Raw genomic sequence first — 13,676 nt, 5'->3', positions numbered from 1 at the left:
AGAAAAAAGGCGATTAAAATATCTCCATCATATATTCAACGTTTTCAATGCAATTTCTCTCTCCCTCATTCAACCGAGCACACTCTACACGGTGACTTGTATTATGGGCACTTGCCCTATATCACTACTATGGGCAATTCGAAAATCACATGTATTATGGAATTGCTTTACACGTATAATGGAAATTTTGTTATTTTTTGTTGAAAGTTTTGTTACATTATAATCAAACACAATACAATATATTTCAACAATGGTGCAAATTGACCTTGTATAATGAAACAATACTTGAACAACAAAAGATATAATGCGAGAAATATGTCCTACAAAATATGAGATATTCGGGACAATATTGCACTTCATAATCTTATACTGAATATGTACATGTGCAATACGTATAATGGACAATTACGTGCAGTAAAATAGATAAATGTTTTACTTATAAAACTTTGGGATACAACAAAAATGTTCAACGGCATAACGAAATTGAAATGTATGTATATATGTGATTAAACACATACCAATAATGGACATAATATTAATATATGAGCACAATAGTAGTAAAATGATCTTGGTATTGCTCCCTAAAAATCATTGCAAAATAAAAATCCTCCTACCATAAGAAACAAGAACCATTGGGCCATAGCTCATAAGTATGTTAAGAGATTCAGCCAACTTGACCTCAAAAAGTTAAGCTTAAAAAAATTGCTCAGATTAATTGCATATTAAGCCCTTTTTGGGCTGGTCTTCAAATAAGTAGTTAACCCAATGACTACCATGCAAGAAATCATATCGAACCCGGGTCTGTACCGTGGCAGGGTACTATTCTACCACTAGACCACTGGTGCTTGTGGTTTCTTTCTGTTACTTTTGTTAATTGTATGTAATTATATATAGAATTTTAGTTAATGGAGATCTATGTATAGAATTACAGTTGGGCTAATATGAAACGACTCAATTCTCATATCTCAAAAAGCCCATTTCTTCTCCTTTAAATTAAAGCCCATTTATCGGTACTCCCTTTTCATAAAAATTAAAATAAGAAAATAGTTTGTTATATTTCGGACTTATGCTTTGTAAAAAATTACTCCTATGTGCCACGTCAGATTTCATACTACATGTTACTATTAAGGATATTTGTTTTTAAATCGGTTTCAAGATTACTCAATTGAATTAGGATTTTCCATTGAAAATTCTCTTCCAAGCGATTGAGAAACGAAGAATGGACCAAATACTTGGTTTGCAAACCTTTCAACCATATCCATTAGTATTTCGTTCCTTTAGATTAGAGTTTCAAGTAAATGTCATTAATATGAATTAATATTAAAATATTAAGCATAATTTTTTAAAGTTCGTCTCGCAATTCCACTTAAATTCGCTATCATGATAGTAATAGTATACCATTAATTCACATTTATATATAATAACTTATTTTGGAGAATAAAAAAGGCTACACAATATTGTTGATCTATTACGCATTATTAAATTTTATCCATGATACTAGTGTTTCACTTTGGAAGACATATCTAGCTCCAATCACTTTGTAGTTAATGCTGGTATAGTCATCTTAAACAATATTTTGGACCCTACTTCCCAATTATTTCGTTTACATGATATATTGAGCGTCTTTCATTAATAAAGTTACATTTGACCGACGAATAAAAATCAATGAATTACACATCTATTAATCATAGGTTTAAACTTTTTTTAATTTTTACAAACGTATATTTTTGGCAAATCAAACAATTCTTTGAAAGGGTTCTTATTCGATTTGATTAATTATAACCAAATTGATCGCGTCATTGGCTTTAGAATATAAAAATATGAAATAAAAATTTGACAACAACAATAAACATACATGATTCAACATTATCGTGTCATATCTAAGAAAAGGGAAATAAAAATTCCACAACAACAATAAATATACATCCAACATTATCTTGTCATATCTGCTTTAGCAAAAAGAAATTCCACCAACATACATATTTATATTTACTAGAAATTATATAGCAATTTAAGAATTAATAATTCAGTAATAGTATTAAGAACTGATTGCGGGGGTTTGGTACATTTTCAGCAATTATGGATCTGCCTTTCATAACTTATTACTTACTACTACTACTACTAGTTAGTTTATAGTACTTAGTTTCTTAAATATTTATTTATTTTGAAATATGAAAATGTGACTAAATTAGCCCTAGTTATTCTTTGGGACATAACAGCAGAAAAGAGGGGACTATTCTCGAGCACAAAAAAATCCAATAAATTTGATAGAATTCATATACTACACATTTTCAATTTCACTGTTGGAATTGCTTTGAATGTGTGGCCCAATAAGATATTAAAAGATTTTAGTGCAACTCCTTTCCTCTTTTTGTACCTTTATATAAATGTTGGATGAGTCAACAGCTGTCAGGTTTTCAATTGACAACAGTTCAATTTTGGTGCCACTAATTAAGACATAGTCTTTCTCACTTTAAACTCAAATTGACTAACTAATTATTGGCCAAAATATTCAAGATGATGAATTTAGAGATTTCATAATCATGGCTATTGGCTGCTCCAACCTCGCACTTTCCTATTTCCCCTTTTGCCACTATATTGATTTGGACTATGTGACATAATTAAACATATGCGATCGTGTGACTTGTATCGAGCAAGCAGTTGCCTGAAAATTTATCCAACATGTTTGCATGACTTTACTTTTCCCACTTTTTTTAACTTAATTCATTGTACTATTTAAATGTTTGGTGATTTGGACCAGGACTCATTAGGTATTGATTTTTGTAACGATGTTTCTTTGAAATCAAGTGTGCGCTCGCGTTTGATGATTGATGAATATTATCGGTACTCAATAAATGGTGCTAGTTTAAACTTACTTTGAGTGATATACAATGAAAGGTTATACAAACTATAATTTTCTCTTAATACATCTGAGTTTTATGTTTTTATTTGTATACCACTATGAAGTGTGTGAACCATTGAGTACCTAGTGTGCAACTAACTTGATGAATCCGCGAATTTTTGATGGTGATGAATGCTGGTAGAGAATAAAGATCACGACACAATGAATTTACGTGGTTCGATTTACTGAGGTAAATCTACGTCCACGGGAAGAAAAGAGGGCAGAGTTGTATTGCTTGATCTGTTTTCTACAGCTTACAATACAGACTTGCTATTTTATATTTGATCTCTAGAAAGCGAGAGAGTCTAACCCTATCTATCTGATCTAGGTTCTATTTATACAAAGGACCAAGATCGTGGCATGCAGCACCATTTACTAGGTAGTGGATGTCGTGGAGATCGTGGCGATCTTGCATGGGTCCACTATCCTGCATGAGTTAATGACCGCTTGACACCACTAAATAGATCGTGGGTGTAGTGGAGGTGGAAATCCTGCATGAGTCCACTATCTCCTAGTTCGGTCGAATACTGAGACCGAACTGCTGAATTGTTGCCGAGCAGCTTTTGCCGATTTGAGAGTAGAGCTTGATGCCGACCTGAGAGCAGAGTTTGATTGGTTGGCTTTTACCGAGCTGTAGGCTGGGGCCGAACTCTCTGGTTGTGCCGAACTGAACTCTTTAGTCATGCCGGACTGATACTCTTTAGTCATGCCGAACTGATACTCTTTCTTGGGCTTTAGGCTGATGGGCTTGTTTAGTACGTACTCCATCACTACCCCCCCCGAAAAGCGAAGTGAATCACTTCGGCATTCTGGATAAAGGTACGGGGTAAGTTGATGTTTGTCCTCGGTCTTATGAAGTAAACTCTTCTTTGACCGGACTTGGTTTGTGTCCTAATTTGGCGAGTTTTATCGCTCGGATCGGACTTTCCGTTGTCCTAATTTGGCGAGTTTTATCGCGTGGATCGGACTTTCCCTTGTCCTAATTCAGGCAAGTTTTATCGCGTGAATCGGACTTTTGTTGCAGTTCGTTTCAGACGAAGTGCTTGATTCTTAAGCTGAATTGTGGTCTTGTATCCTCTTTAGAAGCTTGGACTTCACAATCGTTGGCTTATTGCAGTTCGCTTCAGACGAACTGCTTGTTTAAGCTGAATTGTGGTCTTGTATCCTCTTTAGAAGCTTTGACTCACAATCGTTGGCTTGTTGCAGCTCGTTTTAGACGAACTGCTTGTTTAAGCTGAATTGTGGCCTTGTATCCTCTTTAGAAGCTTTGACTCACAATCGTTGGCTTATTGCAGCTCGTTTTAGACGAACTGCTTGTTTAAGCTGAATTGTGGTCTTGTATCCTCTTTAGAAGCTTTGACTCACAATCGTTGGCTTATATATGTTCTAAGAAGGGGATCAGCCTTCGAAGAACAAGATACCTCAGTAACATTTGTAAGAGACGACACGCACAGAGACAGACAAAACACACAGACAAAACGCACAGAGACAAACAAAGACCAAGCAAACCAAATAAAGCACATTGACCGAACAGGACTCAAGACTGACTGACCGGACTGTCTCTTACAAATGGAACTTCTTGAGGTTGGAAATGTGCCATGTTCGGGGTACCTGTTCTCCTGACATGTGAGCCAATTTGTAAGACCCTTTGCCGAGGACTTCTGACACCCGATACGGGAAGGGTTCGAGCTTGCCCAGCTTTTCTGCTCGGCTTACTTCGTTGTTTCTCAAGACGAGATCTCCCACTTGAAATTGCAGCTTCTTCACCCTTTGGTTGTAATACCGGGCTACTTGCTCCTTGTACTTGGCTGCTTTTATGCATGCCAATTCTCTTCTTTCTTCGGCAAGATCTAGCTCGGCTCTCAGTCCGTCGTCATTCATTTCTGCTGAGAAGTTTAGAGTTCGGGGACTGGGTATGCCGATCTCCACCGGAATCACGGCTTCAGTGCCGTACACAAGACTATACGGAGTTTCACCGTTGGAGGTTGTGGGTGTAGTTCGGTAGGACCATAGGACTTGAGGGAGATTTTCTACCCATTGTCCTTTGGCTTGTTCTAACCGAGCTTTTAACCCTTTCACCAAGATACGATTTGTTACCTCCGTTTGTCCGTTTGCTTGTGGATGAGAGACTGAAGTGAACCGCTGTTGAATATTCAGTTCTTGGCACCAATTCTTGAACGTCTTGTCGGTGAACTGAGTCCCGTTATCCGAGATGAGGATGTGGGGTACGCCAAATCGGCACACTATGTTCTTCCAGACGAAATCCAATGCCTTCGAGCTCGTTATCGTAGCTAATGGTTCAGCTTCCACCCACTTCGTAAAGTAGTCCACGGCAACGATAAGGAATTTCATTTGCCGAGGAGCTTGAGGAAGTGGTCCCACTATGTCTATGCCCCATTGCATGAAAGGCCAAGGGCTTTGCATAGTGGATAGATCGGTCTGCGGCATCCTTGGGATATTTGCATGGATTTGGCACTTCGGGCATGTCTTGACGAGCTGCACTGCTTCTTGTACCAAGGTTGGCCAATAATATCCCCATCTCAGAACTTTTTTAGCTAAAGCTCTGGCTCCGATGTGGCTACCGCACGATCCTTCATGAACTTCTCTGAGGATGTAGTCCGTCTCTTCTGGTCCTACGCACCGCAATAACGGCTGGAGGTAAGACTTTCTAAAGAGGACTCCTTCATGAAGTTCGTACCGAAGTGCTCGGCACGCGATCTTCCGAGCTTCTCTCTTATCTTCGGGCAATTGTCCTTGATCCAGATACTGCAAGATTGGCGTCATCCAGTTCGGCGAGCTGGATACTGAATGTACCTCGGCTTCATCAATGCTTCGATGCATTAATTCTTCCGCCTTTGAGCTCGGATCTGAGGCCAACTTACTTAAGGTATCTGCTCGGCTATTTTCCGCTCTGGGAATGCGGATTATCCGAAAATAGGAGAAACTTCGGCTGATGCTTTGCGCTTTGTCCAAATACTTCTTCATTCTCTCGTCACGAGCTTCACTTGTACCCAACATGTGATTTACTATGACTTGTGAATCACAATGGACTTTGAGAGATTTGACGAGCAGACTTTGCGCTAACTGGAGTCCGGCCAGGAGGGCTTCGTACTCGGCTTCATTATTAGTAGTGGGGAGTAGGAACCGAAGTGAATAGGTTACCTCGTGTCCATCGGGAGCGATAAGCAGAATACCAGCTCCACTTCCCGTTTTATTCGAAGTTCCATCTACGAATCCGCTCCAGCAGTCCGGCGGCTCTACTTCGGATTCCAAGGGCTGTGCTAGTTCGGCATTGGCAGAATTCTTCTGTTCGGCAATAACAGGAATTGCTTGATCGAACTTTGCTTCTGCAAGAAAATCTGCCAAGGCTTGTCCCTTGATGGCTTTCCGAGGTAGATACTCGATTGAGTGTTCTCCCAGCTCTATGGCCCATTTGGCGATTCTGCCTGATGCTTCTGGCTTGGTCAAAACTTGCCGAAGAGGCAGATCGGTTAAGACGCATACCTTGTGAGCATAGAAGTATGGCCGCAGTCTCCTTGCTGCATTTACTAACGCCAGAGTAATTTTTTCCAGAGGTTGATACCTTGTTTCTGGACCTCTTAATGCTCGGCTTGTAAAGTAGATGGGAAACTGCTTTAGGCCTTCTTCTCGTACAAGCACCGCGCTAATGGTTTGATCGGATGCCGCTAAGTATAAGGAAATCACTTCGGCATCTGTTGGAGCAGAGAGAATTGGAAGCTCGGCTAAATAACTTTTGAGCTCGTCAAAAGCCTTTTTCTGCTCTATGACTTCAGAGACGATTTAGTCTTCCCGGCAGGGAGAGCGTCAATAGTTAGGATTACTCCATCATATTGCGGCTCGTTATCGTCTTCGGGATCCTGTTGCCTTTTCGGATCCTGAGGGGCGCAGTTCGTACCTCCCTGCTTTTTGTTCTTTTTCGGCTGCTTGCTTTGGTATTTTTTTAACGTCCCTGCTTTCACAAGGGCATCAATGCCCGCAGCCAAATGTCGGCACTCCTCGGTATCGTGACCGTAGTCTTGATGGAAGGAGCAATATTGATCCTGAGGTCGGCGCGCGGCCGATTTCATCATCCACCTTGGCTTTTCGAACATATCGGAATGCAGTTCGAAAATTTCCGCTCTTGACTTGTTCAATGGTATGAACTGAGCGGGCGGCTTCTCAGGATTGAGACGTGGCCCCAATCGGTCTTGCACCGGAGTCCTTTGAATCCTTTCAAAAGGAGTTCGGCGAGGATGTCCCTGATCGCCAAAAGGAGTTCGGCGAGGATGTCCCTGATCGCTATGATCGGGCTCCCTCCTGTCTCCTCGGGATGAGCTGTCTAAAGACCGTTTGCGACGGTCTGCCTCATCGGCACGGGAGAACTGGTCCGCAATGTCCCACATCTCTTGAGCTGTTTGCGGACTGCATTCCACGAGCTTTCTGTAGAGAGCTCCGGGCAGGATTCCATTTTGGAATGCCGAAATGACAAGTAGATCGTTGAGATCATCTACTTGTAGGCACTCCTTGTGGAATCTCGTCATGAAGTCGCTGATCTTTTCGTCGCGACCTTGACGTATAGAAAGCAGCTGAGCCGAAGTGATCCGGGCTTCCGCTTTCTGAAAGAACCTCCTGTGGAAAGCATCCATTAGATCTCGGTAGGATCTAATGCTGCCTTGAGGAAGGCTGTCGAACCACCTTCTCGCGTTCCCGATAAGAAGCTCGGGGAACAGCTTGCACATATGGACCTCATTGAGACCCTGGTTCGCCATATTATACTGATAGCGTCCCAAGAAGTCATGAGGATCCACTAGCCCGTCATAAGTCATTGACGGTGTCCGGTAGTTCCGCGGCAAAGGAGTTCGGGTGATATCGTCCGAGAACGGAGTCTTTAATGCTCCGTACATGGCGAACCCGATATTTCTTCGGTACGGAGGAGATGGAATTCTCCTGTGGTTCCGGTACCGAGGAGGAACAGGAACATGTCGGGGTTGAGGATTCTTTCTCCTGGAAGACACGTCACTACTGCGGTAGTGACTTTCATGTCTGGATGAGGAGGGAGAATCCGCCGTTGTCTTCTCCGGCTGTTGGCTCTTCTGCAGGAAGGTTAAGAACTCCTCCTGCTTCTCGGCCAAGAACAGCTTGACAGCTTCATTTAAATCGGGCTGCTGGGAAGACTCGGTGCGATGACTCCTGGAGTGGCTTGTTCCTTCTTCGTGAGAACCGGAGGTAGATGTCTCCCGAGGCCGTTTTTCAGACCTGCGAGCTGGACTAGCTTCCTCACGGTTATCACGAACGGTATTACGGGTGTCATGTGATCTGGTATGCATTTTTTTTGGGGTGGAAAAAGGGTCAAAAATTCGCTTTATCACAAATTTGGTTCTCTGTTTCCCACAGACGGCGCCAGTGATGAATCCGCGAATTTTTGATGGTGATGAATGCTGGTAGAGAATAAAGATCACGACACAATGAATTTACGTGGTTCGATTTACTGAGGTAAATCTACGTCCACGGGAAGAAAAGAGGGCAGAGTTGTATTGCTTGATCTGTTTTCTACAGCTTACAATACAGACTTGCTATTTTATATTTGATCTCTAGAAAGCGAGAGAGTCTAACCCTATCTATCTGATCTAGGTTCTATTTATACAAAGGACCAAGATCGTGGCATGCAGCACCATTTACTAGGTAGTGGATGTCGTGGAGATCGTGGCGATCTTGCATGGGTCCACTATCCTACGTGGACGTAGATTTACCTCAGTAAATCGAACCACGTAAATTCATTGTGTCGTGATCTTTATTCTCTACCAGCATTCATCACCATCAAAAATTCGCGGATTCATCATAACTCTAAGTGGAGATATATTATTATTATTATTATTTTAAATTTCGGTTGATAATATCAACCGATAATCATTTCATATAGATTTTGTGGACTATCATATCCACCTGAAATGGTATAATACAAAATGCATTAATTTCTAATAGGAATTGTATTTTTATCCTTATAAACATTTATCGATATTCTTTTTATTACATCTAGAAGCTTATGTGATAGTATAATTTTGTGACATATAGTTCGTCACATTTTTTTTATTTCCAATATAGATGTCACAGTATTTTGGAGTTAATTACACTTTATGACACAGATCGTGCTTCATTTTGATATTAATTTATTATCAATAATATTTTATAAACCAAAAATAGGTCATTTCGTCCTTAGCACCGGTCACCGGATGTTGACAAAGTATACTAACGTAAGTTATAATGTCATATGTAGAGTTGTAGACCATATCATTTTTGTTCGAATTAATTTTTTTCATAAGGGAAATTTCAAAGTTCGTGTTTAAATTAGAAGTTTGAAAAAAATTTAAAACAATGAAAAATCATTTATTAACTGATACATATTTTTTTAAACTAGAAGTTTGAAAAATCATTTTTTACTGATAAATATTTTTTTATATAGTGATATTACTAAGTCTCTCAATTTGTAATTACCTTAGCATTAAATTTGATTTAAATTTTTTTCATGAGGGAAACATCTAACACAAAGTTCATACGTTAAAACTAAGATGCTAAATGGCCATAATGTGGCCGGCCATAAATAGTTAATTTAGTCCATTTACATGTATAAAAAAATTAGAATTACCGATATAAACTTATATGTGTGTGAATGGACTTGTGAGTTGATACTCATCTTTGAATTCCATTACGTAAAACACATTAATATCACGAATTACTGTATACGTTGAGCAACAATCAAGAAATGACAGTAGTAATAAGTTGGGTAAAAACTACGAAAGAGCAACACTAACATGTTGAGCAACATATAATGAAGATGATATAAAAGTAAAATCAAGTAGTTTTACATCAAAAATTTGAAAAAAAATCAATTTATTTTGTTATTTAATTAATTTATGGCTGGCGATAATGTTGCCGCATAGCATTATTCTAAAACTAAAGTTTAAAAAAAATCATTTATTTACTGCAATTTTTTTTATCTAGTGATATTTGTAAGTGTCATAATTTTTCAATTGTCTTATCATTAAGTGGACAATGAATTCGTAGTAGCAATCATTCACCACGTTTGGTCTAGGGATCAATTAAAGTGATAATTTGAGAGGAAAAGTCAACACTCAGCATTCATCACTGCCTAACATTCACACTACATTCTTTTTATTTTTACTCTTTTTTAATAAATAAAATAAAAAGAATTTTATACTATATAGAAGGATTGAGTTCAATTAATTTGGTCGAATCCTGTCTCGAAGCGAACACGCCTTGTAATCAGAAACAGAGAATGTGTGTATGTGTGTGAGAGAGAGCAAATAAAGTCAAAGTAGGCGGGCTGACTGAGAGAGAGGGAGAGTCAAAGTGGGCGGCTGATTGAAGTTTCGTTGCGGTACACACTATTGTATTTGTACTAAAAAACACATCCACATGACCACATACCACATTGTTGTTTAGGCCATCCCCTATGCTGTCTCTATACCGTCTCTTAAGTACTATTTGACCACTATTTGAGGGTCCCACTATCTTTTTTTCCTCCATCCCTTAATTAAGGGACGCAACCTGCAACGCTCCGTCCCTTAATTACTATTCATTCAATTTTTTTTTATTTTTTTCCAACCCAATTCAATTTAAACAAACACAATTCATTAAAATTAAAACAACATTACAACATAAAATAAAAATACAACTTAAAATTTTAAAAAAAACATAATTAAAATCTTAAAAAAATAAAAATGACATAATTTAAAATACAATTTTATATGGACATCCTTGAATGTTTTATGTTTCACTTTCGATGTGGGACAAATCATTCTTGGATGTCTCAATAAAAGAGAAACAACCAAGAATGATTTTGTCCCATATCGAAAGTGAAACATAAAACATTCAAGGATGTCTCTATAAAAGAAGAACAACCAAGAATGATTTTATCCCACATCGAAAGTGAAACATAAAACATTCAAGGTTGTCTCTATAAAAGAGAAGCAACCAAGAATGACTTTGTCCCACATCGAAAGTGGAACATAAAACATTCAAGGTTGTCTCTATAAAAGAGAAGCGACCAAGAATGACTTTGTCCCACATCGAAAGTGGAACATAAAACATTCAAGGTTGTCTCTATAAAAGAGAAGCAACCAAGAATGAGTTTCATAAATTCGCAAGCCCATCAAATATATGTGGGCTATTACGAATTTCTTGTATTTAATTATTTGTAAAAATTGTTTTTAAATATAAAAACAATTTTTATAAATAAAAAGTATTTTTTTTAAATTCGATTTTTTTAAAAAAAAATTGATTTATTGCGTCATCCGTGACGACGCCCACTCGCGGGCTAGCGAGTGGGCGTCACGCATGCATCGGGGGCGCGCCACGTCGCCCGGGCGCGTGACGGGCCGGCGCGTCCCTTGTCTCGCAGATACGGGCTACGGGACGGGACGAACGTTGCAACGCGTCCCGCGGTGAAACCGTCCCTCCGGGACGGAACGCGAGCCGCGTGCGGGACGCGTAGTGGATGTTCTTACTCAGGCCATCCACAACGCAGTTCCTATACCGTTCCTTAAACCACTATTTGAGGGCCCCACTGTACTTTTTTACTCCATTCCTTAACTAAGGAACGGAACATGCAACCCTCCGTTCCTTAACCGTTCCTTAAATTACTATTCATTCAATTTCATTTTTTTATTTCCAACTAAATTCAATTAAAAAAACACACTTTATTAAAAAACAAACACACTTTATTAAAAAACACACAACATTAAAAAAATACAACTTAAACTTAAAAAAATAAAAAGCACACAATTAAAATCCTAAAAAAATAAAAAGCACACAATGGATGTACGTACGGGAGCGTCGTTGGGGCAGCGCGGCTTCTTCGGCCTCCCGTCGTCGATCTTCTTCAAGTCATTGTTGCAATATTTGACGCATTTGTTCAAAATGATCCATTAGTTTGATTAAATTTGGGAAAAGGAAAGCAGAGTTGATTTGAGATGAAAATTGGGGTGGAAATAGAGAGGAATAGATGTGTGTTTGTGATTGAAATGAGTATGAAATAGGAGTATTTATAGAGTAAATAAATAAATAATAAATAAAAAATAATACAAAACGGATATAAAAAAACGGTCACATTACCGTTGCAAATTTTTTTTTTTAATTCTAATTTTTTTAAAAAAAAATTAATTATTGCGTCACCGGGACGAAGCCCACTCGCGGGGCAGCGAGTGGGCTTCACGCGTCGAATGGGAGACCGCCACGTCGCCTCGGCGCGTGGCGGAACGTTTCGTTCCGCGTTCCTCCGGAACGGAACGCGACACGGCATAAGAATGGCATGGGCACGGAATGGCGACGGAACGGAGCCTGCAACGCGTGCCGCCGTAGAACCGTTCCGCCGGAACGGCATAGGAACCGCAACGGCACAGCGTTGCGGGTGCCCTCAGTGTGACAAAGAGAGATTTTGTGGAGTCATGATTTGAATTATGTTGCTTTTGTCCTCGCTCTTTATTTATTGTATCTTATGCAAGAATCCCATTTCCTTGACCAACATATATATATAATTTAATTGGAAAAGTCCCAATAATTCCCTATACAATTACAAAGTCGCTAATTAACGCAACAATGATTGCACATATATTTGTCTCTATTGAGATGCTATATCATTCCTTGCCAAATAACTGCATCACAAAACAAATTTGGTGCCTTGTTTCCATGTTTTGAATTCCGGTTGTCAATTTTATAATAGAAACTTTAGCATATATATCAAATTCACGTAAAGAAATACTAATGTAGTAGTTTGATGATTTTATAAACGTTCTAAAAATAAAATATTACAAATAATACGTACACCGTATAAGGACGTGAATCTTTTTGCATGATTTAACAAATCCATACCTCTACAATTTAGGTGATAAGATCCTGAGTCTCAAATTTTAATGATACAGTTCACATAATGTCTGTCAACAGAATATTTTGACTGAACATTTTATTTAAGTAAGTGACAACTCATATATTTTGCATTCTCATTTCTGAGTACACTGTCCCGATCATATTTTATTTCTACATTAGTAAGTAGTACATTTTATGTTATATTTCCGAATTTAATAACACACTAGTTTTTATAGTATTTTCTTCGTTTTATATTAATTGAGTCAGTTACATTTTTCGTCTAATCTACACTAACACAATTTCTCCAATAGTAGTATTATATTACTGCATGTTATGCAACATACTTTATATGAGCATCGTAAAAAAAGGACTACTTCGGCGTCATTTTCATTTGTTATGGACCTGTTTTTTAAAAATTATATATTTTGGAAAAAATTCATATTTTGATCATATGTTTATGACCAAAATTGACTTTTACTCTTTAATCAAAGACAATTTATGATGATTATGCCGTTATACAAATCACATATGTTCACATGAAATTTGTTCCTATATTATTATCTCTTACACAATATCATCAAGTCTGTTCCATACATTAGTGGACCATTTTTTCATGACTCAAGATATCATTATTGTTGAAGCTAACATCAATTTTCCCTTCATCGGGATACTTATTTTTGTAAGAAATATTTTCATGACACAAAATATCATTATCATTCAGACACTATAATCATGGGACCTTCGATCTGGCAACACTCTGCCTCCGATCGCATGACAGCTGAAGCTGTAATCCCAAATAGTTCAACATATAGTATTTCATCATTTCTTAAACTTGTATATAAATACTCCAGTATTATTACAAGTTAAATATAAACTAGTGTAATATTGTAAC

Source organism: Salvia splendens, chromosome 6, assembly GCF_004379255.2.
Source record: "Salvia splendens isolate huo1 chromosome 6, SspV2, whole genome shotgun sequence".
NCBI lineage: Eukaryota > Viridiplantae > Streptophyta > Magnoliopsida > Lamiales > Lamiaceae > Salvia > Salvia splendens.
Note: the sequence above shows the minus strand (reverse complement) of the source record.